Below are 12,237 nucleotides of genomic sequence, written 5' to 3'. Positions count from 1 at the left end.
ACAGAATCGGAAACAGGCTCCAGGCTCTGAGCCATCAGCCCAGAGCCCGATGCGGGGCTCGAACTCGCCAACCGCGAGATCGTGACCTGGCTGAAGCCGGACGCCTAACCGACTGCGCCACCCAGGCGCCCCAAATCAACATTTTAAAAAAATTAAAAAAACAAATAGGAACCCAAGACAGTTTTGAAGGACAGTTTCAGACTGTCCGTATCCTGAGAGTGGGGACTCTGTCTTATTCATCATTCTGTCATAAGTACCTAGCTATATATGTGGAAAGCACTTAACAAATTTATGTCAAATGAACATCTTCTTACCACTAGTGAGAATTGCAGGGATTCCTCAGTAGTGCTAGGGGACAAGAAACACAAACGTGAACTGAGCCTCTGTTATATTCCTCCCCCGCAGCTCTAAGTGAGCAACTTGAATTCCCATAGCCGTGGTTGAGCCTGAGAAGAGGGTTTTCCTTTGGGCCTTTCAGGCCTTCTCCTATCCTGGTGGCACTCTCCTTTCGGAAAGAACATAGTGCCCTCTCCACCCTGGGCCTCCCACTGTAAGACCCATACAGGCTTGACCTCTCTGGAAGTGTCTCCTGCTGTTGTACCTTCTCAGCCCCTTTCCTTCCACACAGGGAAGTAAGAATATGTGCTTTGAAGTCAGACAGATCTGAATTCAAATCCTACTACTTTGTGTCTTACTGTCTGTGTGACTTAGACAAGTCACATAACCTCCCTCTGCCTCAGTTACTCTACAAATGGAAATAAGAGTTCCTAACTCATGAAGTTAGTAGGAGAATAAGAGATGATAATGAAAGCCTCTTGATGTGAGCCTGGCACAGGGCAGCATCACCCATGACTTCTCACCCATCTTTATAAGGTCCATGTTCCATTTCCTTGGGGATTTTGACTTGCTGGGGCAGTAACATATCTGAGGTAGAGAATATGTTTACATTTCAACATCTTTCTGGAGACGTCTTTCTACTGTGCTTGCTTTGTGATCTGCAGGGCCTCTTTCTTCATATGATCTATCTATGCACTCCATGCTACCTTACATACTTAAAGTCTCCCCCAGTCATATCCAGAGCAGAACCTCAGAGTTTCTTCAGAACCAGGGGACTGCCCTGTAATGTAGATGCTCCTAACCCTCTTCACTTGCTTTCTAGAAAACTAACTTTATGTTCTTGTTATGGTGACCTCTTTACAAATAATTTTTGAAAAGTCTAAGATTTGATACCTCTGTGCTAGCCTTCAGATCTAATGTGTGACTGTTTCTACTTTAAGGTCCTTTCAGCCTAAGAGAAGAAATAACCCATATGAAACAATTAGAAATATTGAATAATGTGAGGCCAAATGACACTGGATATAGACTGTAAACATAGTACAAAACAAATTAGGATTCTTGGGGCTAAAGGCTTTATAAAGGAAAGTAAGTGTTTAAAGCTGTATGTGAGATGGGTGTCAGTTAGGTTTAGCATAAAGAATAGTACAGACACTGAACATTTTAAGGAGAGGAGGGGCATTATTTCTACTTTAAATAAAAAATAAACTTTAAACGTATTTTGAATATCTTCATCCAGTCCCTCTCTGAGAGAGACAGAGACAGATACAGAAGAAGTGTTTGGGTGAGAGAATCTTCATACGCACAGAAGACAGAAAGATCATTTTGACAAATACATCTTGGAAAGCCCAGCAAGAAGCTGAGGGAATTAGAGCAGGAATTCTCCCTCTAGGCACCAGGTGGCACTGCAAGTTAAATTGTGCCCATTTGTCTTCTTTGAGGGAGGGCTCATTTTGCAACTACAGGCCCTTGTCTTGGTGGTGATAGGAACAGAAACCATTCCCTGCCTTGCTCCATGATTCAGAAGCTACTTATCTGCCCTCTACTCTGGCCCACTGACTTTTAGATGAGCCCGTTTCTTTTATCTTTCACCCTCTCCCCTCTCTCTGATCGGTCTTCAGTGTACACTTGCTTCTCTGAGCAGTATGTACGGCCAGAAGTTGCCCGTTTGAGTGCATTCTACCCCTCAAGCGTTCAGTGCTGGAGCTGATTCATCAAGAACAGTTTTAACTCAGAAACCCAGAGTAAACCAGAGAGCCTACAGTGATTAAACCAGCTGGACATCTGAAGTTGAAAAAATCTGTTGCTACTCTCTATAAGCTAGTTGGTCTTCTACTCAAGGCCTTTTTAGATACCAGAATCCTAGATATATATGTCACTAAGGTAGACATTGTCAATGCTAGATTGCACTGATATTGGGAATCTTATAAACCTCTTAAATGAGCAAGGGTATTTCGTTTTGCTTTCAGCCATGGATGGAGATCATTTGTCTCTTTCCTGTTGACTTGGTATTGGAACACAGCCATATGTTAACGCTTCAGGTTTGATCTTTACCTCTGTCTTTAGACAGAGACTTCACCAAGTGCCCTGTGGAGGAATAGACCTGTATGGTACTAGAGTAGGGAGGTAGTAGGGGGGACCCGGTGGGAAATACACCTTAGTCTAGTGCTGTAATTATGGCACCGGAGATTTTCTTCGGGGGAATTTAGCCCTTCCTCAGTAAATATATAATCTCTATAACATGGTATGCTTGGTATGGAAATGCAGCTTCAAGGTAAGCCCCTTGACCACCTCCTCCTCTCTCCCCCTTGTTTTCTAACCACAAGTGGTGCCCCCAAAATCCCTACTATGTGGACATCTGGAGTCACCACAGCTCTATTCCATATCCTTAGGATCAGAATGGATAACCTTCTATTTGGAAAGGTTTTAAAATTCAGCCTATAGACAAGAAACTGAAAACAACTACCTTTGGGTTACTCTTCTACCCCTTGTTCTTTTTAGCCTTTTCCAGCTTCCTCCACCCATTTTCACAGTATAATTTGGAACCCTACTATGTCTACTTATTTAAACCCAATCCCTAATTCTCTTCCAGATCATGGCTAAGCATACTTTAACCTGAGATCTAGTAGAAGATGGGAGCCAGTCGCATCATGTAGAGCACACACTTCCCACTTTTCCATCCTTCAGTTCTCCCTCCTTCCTCTCCGATAGTGGTGGGGTTTGCTCAAAGCAGAACCTGGGCATCCTTCTGTGAGGTAAACTCAACCAGGAACAACAGGGGTTTAGTTGTCAAGACAGCAGTGAAATTCCTGCCTTCTGCCCTCCTTTGTGCCCTTGCCTTTCTTTCCAGGGCTCCAGTTCTAAGCATTCCTCTCCGTCTCCCTGTCCTTTCCCCTCCATAGACTCAGTATTCTTCTGAATGGGTGCCCATTTTAATCAGCCTTCCCTTTCCCTGCCTTCCTGCCTTACGTGCTGAGAAAGAAAGGCTCAGCTGCCTGGTGACTGAGAATGACCCAAGCTTGCTGTTCACATGGGAGTGAGGAAAGAAGGAAAGAGAGATTTTGGATCCTGCAGTCCAGTCCTTGCAGTGAAAGTTGCATTGTTTAGTATTATTGAGGTCTTGCTTTAGGAAGGATTCCAAAATATAATCTTCAAATTACCCATAAGCCCCTGTGGTTTCTCTCCAATCTTCTTAAACACACAGGACAAAAATGGTTCACTGTTCTAATATTTATACCCCTAAGCCTGCCAGGAGGAGAGTCAGTTTGCAAAAGGGAAAACTAAGGCATGAAATGCAAAGCTCACTCAGGACTTTACCATCATTAACTTTGTGAAGAAGGTAAGGCAAGAATTAGCCCATTTTATTAAGAACGAAGCCAGAACTCTGGTCATTCAAGTGGTCAAGCCAGGTTCAAAACTGTGGCTTTCCAGTGTTATTTCCAGTCATTATAGCACACTGCTTGTGTGAAGCCTTTGTAGCTGTGGCCACTGAATGTGTCTTTTCCATACAAGAGTATGAGCTAGTTTATACTCAGTATTGCCTTGAAAACTGTGGTGACAGAGGAATCTCTTGGGCTTGGAGAAAAGACATGGACTGTTCTAGAGACGCTAAGGAGGCTGCTGGTTGTGAGGCAGATGTTCTGCTGCTTCTTTTACATGGATCAAACAAAGAGCACAGGCAATTGTCCAAGAAGCATGACTTTGATTTTGCCTAGCCTTAGAATCTATCAGCTGTGACTTTTCAGGGCTGGATTATGGTGCATTAGCAACATTATATGCGGCTGAGAAAAGTTGATGGGAAGGTCTTCAGAAGTATACTAGATTTGTGTAACCAACTTTCAAACTGGAATCCTAAGGGTGTCACAATCCTCAAATCTAGAACAAATTTCTAGAGCTCTCCCTTTGCAATTAGTCTCATTTATCCCATGAACACAGAACCCCTCAAGTGTCTTCCTCTCATTGTGTATTTGTTAGAAAGGTAACCTGACCCTTGCTTTTGGTCACTTTTTACCCAGACGTTCTGCTATTTTCTTCTTCTTACTAGTTTCAAGTAATGGGCTGGAATCCGTTTGATGCTGCTCCATCCATCAGGGGCAGTTCCCAAAATACAAGTGACTCACAGTCCTCTTAACCCCTTTGCTTTTGTTTGACTTTCAGTTTCTTCCATCCTCTGGGCCTATTTGCCAGGAAAAGTGACAAAAACATAGACTGCTGGCAGGTGTCTCTCTTCTCTAGGCTTTATAGAGTGTGCCACATACGAAGCATGGCTGACCCAGTCCCTTCCTTCTACCTCTCTTGCCTTCCAGGGGAATACATAACCAGAGGTGAATTGCATGGATTATTCATGGTTTTTTTTTGTTTGTTTTTGTTTTTGAGAGAGAGTGCACAAGCAGGGGAAGCACAGGGGGAGAGAGAGAGAAAGAAAGAGAAGGAGGGAGAGAATCTTAAGCAGGCTCCATGCCCAGCACAGATCTTGACATGGGGCTTATCTTGCAACCATGAAATCATGACCTGAGCCAAAATCAAGAATCAGACACTTAATCGACTAAGCCACCCAGGCACCCATCATGATGAACTCTTAATTCTAGCTCAGCTGACTTACTACCTGGGATACTTACAACATTTACCCTATACCTGGTGTGTTGGAACACAGTTTAATTTTAATGTTAACCTAAATAAAAGATTATTAGGAAAATAAATCTGCCTAATATTTATGTAAATACATATAAAATGCCAAATACAAAGGATTTCTAGATTGTCCACAATTTTTTAATCTCTTACTGTCTTCTTCCATAAGCATGAATAATGAGGAACTTACTATTCTTTTCTATTCTTACTGTTCTTTTCCTGCTTTAAGTTTTGGGATATTTGCCTTTTCCAAAGCTTATTTTGAGCAGTGTGCCATGCTTTTAGACCATTGTCCCATAGAGAGCATTAATTCCCTTAGTAACTAACATTTATTGATTACCCTCTGTGCTAGACACTTCATTAAGTGATCAAAATACAAAAAAGACCCCCAAATTCCTACCCTACAAAGTTTAATATCCAGTTGGAGGTGCAATATTATAAATTAGGAATTAGAGTACAAAGTTAGGACTTTAACAAGGACCCTGTAGGTGATTAAGAGAAGTGATAAAGTAATGAACAATGAGAGGCCCAGAGCAGGCTCACAGGAAGATGACTTCTGAGGCAGGATTGAAAGGAGTAGGGAAGTGGAGAGCAGACACTGGAGAACAAAGTATTGATGGCAGAGCAGTAAACAGCCTGATGTATTTATGGTACTCGAAGAAGTCAGGTATGATTAGGAATATATGACGTGCAACGAGAGTGGCCAGATTACATTGAAGAGTCTGATGGGTGCCAACTCCTACAGAGCCTTGTGAGCCATTCAGAGAACGTCAAGTTTGTCCCCCATTTGTGGGGAAGCTTCTTACAAAATGTAAACAGGTGATGACATAATTGACTTTGTAACTTAGAAAAATCACCTAAATAGCGCTGCAGAGGATCAGTTGAAGGAGGCAAAGTTAGCACCAGGGAGACAAATTAGGAAAGGGTTGTACTGACAGCAATGAAAGGTGATGAGGAATTGTGATAGAGATGGGAAAGGTTGAAGAATTCGTGAGATGGAGGAGGTAGGATCACCTAGATTTACTAATTGTTTAAATCCTTGGTGTTGCAGGGGTGTATGTGGATTCAGAACAGGGAAAAGGAGAAAGAATAACTCTGTTTTCCAGTGCGTAGATTGAGAAGCATGACTGATAGGACAGTATGACATCTTTCCATACAGCACATCTGACTTGTGCTTAAAAAAGTCTGCGGCTGCTCATTAAATCAATAGATTTTTATCTCCTTTTGTGTAAAAATAAGTGATGATATATGAGGAAACATGGACTATATCCTTAGTCATTTTGAGATTTTTAATAGAATACTTAGAGACCCAAGAGCCCAGATTATATTTTCGTCTTTTCTTCTGTCTATAAGTTCTTTTGTCTTTGGAAGAAAAAGGGAAATGTGGAATGTATAGCTGGAACAAAGGGAAGATTTTCAAATTTTCTGTTCTTTGGCACATGATACTCACATGGTGGACTCCTGACTATCAAATAGAGCATAACTCAAGGATAATAGAATGTACATGGCAGGAGACCTGTCAATTCAGTGAAGAGCAAGAAGGTAAAAAAAGATTTTTTTTAGATAAAGCTAACACTGGATATGAGAACAGACAGAGAATGAGATAAGGAATATTACTGTTTTATATGCCATAATAATGAGTTAACTCAAAATTTTAACACTCAAAGTTACCATGAGAATCGTGGAATAAAATTGATTCAGTATTTGATGGCTTGTTGTATGACTGGCACTATTATAGTAAATGCTGAGGAAGATATCAAAAAGAATTCAGTAAGATCCCTTTCCACAGAACCTTACAGTCTATTCTTTTGGCACCTACAAGAAGCTCAACCATTTTGTGTGGAATAAATGGAATAAACAAACTAAACACAGAATTCCAGTGAGGAAAGGAAAGAATCAAAATCAGATGAAACCAGCTTCGTTAACTGAGATCAGATTCTAGAAGTATGCATATATTTAAAAAGGGGGCAGAAGGGAGGACACACACTGAGTAATGCAAAATAGTAGCAATAGAACTAATAAGAATGGTGTCCAGTAAGCTTAAACTCAGAGTTGAATTTGTAGATAAATGTTAGGGGTAAAGGCTTTAAAAAACAACAACATGAAAAACAAGAAAAGCAAAGAAAGTTAAGTTAAATTGTTTGAAACAGATGCTGTAGTATTCACTGGCTACCTTGAGAAAGCATTTATTCATCTGTTCAACAGTAAATTGACCTGCTGTATGCTAAGCTGTTTAATTTCTGTTTGTTTGTTATTTTTTTCTTGTCAAGGAAAATGGTTTGACAAGAATTGGACAGACATGATTAAACTAGAAGACTAAAATAGAAATGCAGATAAAAGAGCACTTAACCTATTTTGAAGCTCCCATACCTGACCCAGATGAATTATATTCTGTGGAACTGAACATTTGTATTTATCATTGAAGACCTAAGTTCATTAAGAAAATTGGCATATAGGATGTGGTGGGTTGGAGGTGGACAAATATGTTGCCTTTTAAAAAATGGATATAGGTCATTAACCCTGATATTTATCTCTAGAAATTTCTGAAGCAGATTATTAAATAGATGTTTTGTGAACATGCTTGGAGGGAGAAATGGCGAGCCCCAGAAACCAGTATGTGTTCAGTGGGAACATGCCCTGCCTTATTAGCATAGTTTCTGTCTTTCTTTGGCAGGATTATTAAACCATTACATTGCATTGGTTAGTAAATTGTAGGTGGATTTCCACAAGCTTTGGCCATATTCTTATAATATCCATGTGGGAAAAAATGGGCATATGTGGCCTGAACTATAGTACTTTTAAGTGATTCACAGCTAGTTGAGTCTCTCTAACCCAAGATATCTATCTAACAAACTGACAGCCTCCTGGAGGGAAATTTTTAGTGATAGAGCATTTTTCTTGTTCTTATCCTGGTCAATTTTTTCATCAGTAAATTTGCAAGTAATTGTAATCTTAGAGGTATAATTAATACACTGGATGACAAAAATCAAGTTTCAAAAGGTTAGAATAATAGGTCAAAACCAACAAGGTGTATTTAATAGAAATAAATGTTATAAATTAGAATTTAGATTTTAGATTCAAAAATTGCACAAGTACAGAAGGGCAAGACTAGGCTTAACAGAGAAGCATGTGATTTTTTGTTAAAGTACATATGTGGAACTAGGGTCCTAGTTGACTGCAAAACTCAGTATGAGTCAGTGCTTTGATGTGTGTGCCCAAAAAGCCAACACAGTCTTTGTATTAATAGAAGTATAGTATATGGATCAAGGAAGGCACTAATCCTCTGCATTCTTTCATTCTTTGCTGGTCAGGGCACATCTGGAGGTTGTGTTTTGTTCTGGGTATTCCATTTTAAGAGAGAATAGAAAGCAGCACACACCCAGAGGTTGGAACCAGGATGAGGAATCGTTCATTTCTCTCCTCCATTCTTTAGACCTTTGTTGAGTGTATTCTGTGTGCTCAACTTTGAGGTTATCAGAATTGTGGATATATAACTTGTAACAGAGACTTAGGGGAGAAATAGCAGTTGAGTTTAAAAATGCAAAGTGTTTGTTCAGGAACTCTGCCCATTTTTAATTGGATTACTTAGGTTTTTTTGGTGTTGAGCTGTGTAAGTTCTTTATGTACTTTGTATATTAACCCCTTATTGGATATATCACTTGCAAATATCTTCTCTTATTCAGTGTTGTTTGTCATTTTGTTGATGGTTTCCTTCACTGTGTGCAAAGGCCTTTTTATTTTGGTGTATTACTGATAGTTTAATTTTGCTTTTATTTCCCTTGCCTGAGGAGACATATCTAGAAAAATGTTTCCATGACCAATGTCAGAGAAGTGACTGCCTGTGTTTTTTTCTAGGGTTTTATGGTTTCAAGTCTCACATGTAAGTCTTTGAAACATTTTGAAAGAGATATGACCTGGTAACTTTAAAATTCCTGTTTTTAACTCCAGAGGGTAGAACCAAGACAATGACCAGAAGTTACAACGAGGCAGTTTTTGGTTGCCAATATTTAAGAAGCATCTCTAATAAATTGCAGTTATCCTTTTCAGGAATTAAGCAACTTCCCCAAAGTCACATTCCTAATTGGTGGCAGAGCTAAGATGAAAGCCCAGCTTTCTGGATTCACGGACCAGAACCCTTGGGCTCTGCCATGATGTTACACAGGAGATTTCTACTCTGGGAGGAGGTGAGGTAGGGATTGCCTGTTTCCTTCCAGCTATGAAGTTGTATGTTCTTATTATAAATCTTTTGCTATGCAGTAGTCCTTTTTGGTTCTCTGTTTTCATGTGTGAATTGGTTAGATTATTGGAATAGATCACCTCCAAGGTTAAACAGATGATTTCTTTAATTTCCTTCCTTGATTCAAAATGCTTCAGTTTGTAATGCATAATAGTCTTACAACTGTAACTTGTTCATTTCTAATCAAAAACAAAAACTGTGGCTAGATACAGAAGTGTGGAACTCCGGATTCTTAAATTGTGGTGTTTAGGCCATATGTAGTCTTCCCTTGAAGCACGTGTTTTAAAGATGTGGATCCATTATTTAAAACATGAAAGCAAAAATCAAAGAAGAAATTGTGTAGACTCCATGGCCATTTTAGATTTCACAATAGTCACTGGAAAAAAGAAACAGGAGTTTCTGGCCCTCAAAGTTCATTTCCTCCCCATTCTTCTTCCAACACAGAGCAGGAAAGGATGGTGACCTAGATACACAGTCAGAGAGCAACAATGCTGAACTTTCTCAGACACAACTGAGTAACCTGTATCTGGCCAGTTCTAGGACCAAGAAGGCTAGTGAGAGCTGACATGGAGGAACTGTCTGTAAACAAAAGAAGGGGCAATGGCAGGAAGGCAGAGGCCTGGGAAAGGAATCAGACGGAAGAGAAGTGTTACTTTTATCAGGTGTGATACTGGCAAAAATAGCTTGTTTAATGGGAAATGCCCTGGATCCACACCATCACCCTCAAGATCTCCTTTCTCTCCACTCTGTACGTTGGGGCTACTGAATTAATGAGCAAATACTCATAGGACTGTGGGTACAGAACACAATGTTCATGGTTTATGCCATTGTAAACATTTTACAGGGTACTTGGAGGATGGGTGGAGGGTGGGGAGTGTTTCCAGGAGGCTAAAAATGTAGCTTGGGCTTTTTCCCCCATTTCTTGGAACTCCTCATTCCTTATACTATATCAATGTTTTTCTAACTATTTTTAAACTTCAACCCACAGTAAAAAATGCATTTTACAACAGGACCCACTGTGAACACAACACATGCATGCACACACATCAGTAGGTCCATGTATGAAACAAAAGAGTCCCAAAGCAGGAAATACACTTCTATGTATTCTAAGCTGTTTCTACTTAGATGTTTTTAAATGTTGTCACAAACCAGAGTTGAGTACATGGCCACCTCTAATGCTGTTCAGAATTTGAGAAATACCGTGCTACAGCCACCAGAGTTGAAATGACTTTGGAAGTAGCCTGACACATGGCAGCCAAGACCCTAGGTCTAAGTCAGTGATTCCCAACTGGGGAAGGTTTTGTCCCTCAGAGGAGATGTGGCAATGTCTGGAAATGTTTGTGATTGTCACACAAGAGGTATCTGGGAGGGCAGAAATGCTTCTAAGTGTTTGATAATGCACAGGACAGCCCTTCACAACAAGGATTTAGCCTAAAATGTCAGTAGTGCCAGAGTTGGAAAACCTGGCTCTGAAGGTAATTGAAATGAGCTGACACTTCTAATCTACTATAGATCTTTTACAACGGCAGAAGCTTTAACCTGATCTTCTTTTACTCTTTTACTTTGAACTGTATTTGGTACATTAAGGAGTTGGAGTATAATCACCCTTGGATTGTCTACAGAGGTAGCCCAGTTGAAAAAAGGATAAAAGGAATGATTCTGCTGTATCTTTCATTTAGACTATACCAAGCATTTTTTTGTTAGAATATTGTTACTGCTGTTAAGAATATTTTCTCTTTTTTTAATGGTTGTTTATTTTTGAGAGGCAGAGAGAGAGAACATAAGCCAGGGAGAGGCAGAGAGAGAGAGGGAGACAGAGAATCCAAAGCAGGCTCTGAGCTGTCAGCGCAGAGCCCAAATCGGGGCTTGCACTCACAAACCATGAGATCGTGATTGGAGCTGAAGTCAGACACTTAACCAACTGAGCCACCAGGCACCCCAAGAATATTTTCTATGTTATGATTTCACTCTCCTTCTCCCCCTGTCCTCCCCATTAGGCTTACTTACCCACGGCCCCTCCTCACTCAGCCATAGAAGCTCTTAGCAGAGAAGAGAAGGGAATTTGGCTAATTAGATTAGACATGGTCCCTTAAGCTTTCTCCCCTTACTTATGAGAGTTGATTCTGTTGTTTTCATGGGAAATGACCTTGTGCTAACCTTGAGGTGCTGTCTTAAGCCCTAGTATTAAACTGTCTCCTTTTTAGCCACTGCTCCATTCCTCTATCTGTAGCTATTTCAGACCAGGTTCTTGTGAACACGGATAGACTTGCACTCCCAGTGTAATGAAAAGCCCTAATCTCCACATCCTCCCTCCTTCCATGTCTGGCATCAGAGAAGCTCATGAATATCTCAGTGTCAATCTGTTGTTGCTTCTTTCTCACTGTATTGGCTATTTCTGGGCCCACTAGTAAGGCTGCCATGTGCTCTGAATCATTTAGAGATGGCCTCATAGAACAGACCTGGTTTGGCTTTTTTTCTTCTTCTTTTTACTGGGGAAAAGGTAGGATGGTAGGAGGAGATATCTCTAAATCAAATAACAGAACTGGAATAGTAGTAGAAAATAAAACCAACGCTATTTGTGGATGTTCGCTACCATATTTATTTTAGCATATTTACCTCATGCATCTTGAATTACATAAACAATAACATTTGTATTTAGTAAATGAATTCTTATAAATAATTTATAATAAATAGACTGAGAGATATGTGTTTGTGTCCACCTTGAAACTTCAGATTTCTGTTAGCATAATAGTAAGTGGTACCAGCAGATTCCAGAAACTGATACTTGGAAAAGCTCCTGTGGTACCTTGGACTTCAGACACATGCATTCCATTCCTTTTGCTTCAAGAGAACTATTGGGATACAGATTTCTTTTTAACTTTCCCACTTGTAAGTTAGGAATAGAAAGACACCTGTGGAATAGAGAGATGAAGGGAACTAATAAGCTAAGGCATTAGTCTCTCTTTTAATTTTCCAGTGCTTAATCTCTTCACGTTCTCTAGCCCAGTTTCAGAGTGAACAGACCAATATGAAGGGAA

At 40.2% G+C, this 12,237-nt stretch overlaps 1 protein-coding gene across 8 annotated transcripts in view; it reads left to right on the top strand.

Annotated features, from left to right (window-relative positions):
* The window catches only part of SNX19 (sorting nexin 19), a 47,758-nt gene that overhangs the window by 20,455 nt on the left and 15,066 nt on the right, over positions 1-12,237 (top strand). The window contains exon 9 of one of the 8 annotated variants that reach the window (XR_006297319.1): positions 9,010-9,151. The exons of the other annotated variants lie outside the window; for them this stretch is intronic. The gene's annotated coding sequence lies outside the window, so the exon portion shown is untranslated. The remainder of the gene's footprint in view (positions 1-9,009; positions 9,152-12,237) is intronic. 8 annotated transcript variants of the gene reach the window in all.

This window comes from Prionailurus bengalensis, chromosome D1, assembly GCF_016509475.1.
Source record: "Prionailurus bengalensis isolate Pbe53 chromosome D1, Fcat_Pben_1.1_paternal_pri, whole genome shotgun sequence".
Lineage (NCBI taxonomy): Eukaryota > Metazoa > Chordata > Mammalia > Carnivora > Felidae > Prionailurus > Prionailurus bengalensis.
The sequence above is the reverse complement of the archived record's forward strand: the minus strand, read 5'-3'. Positions and strand labels throughout refer to the sequence as shown.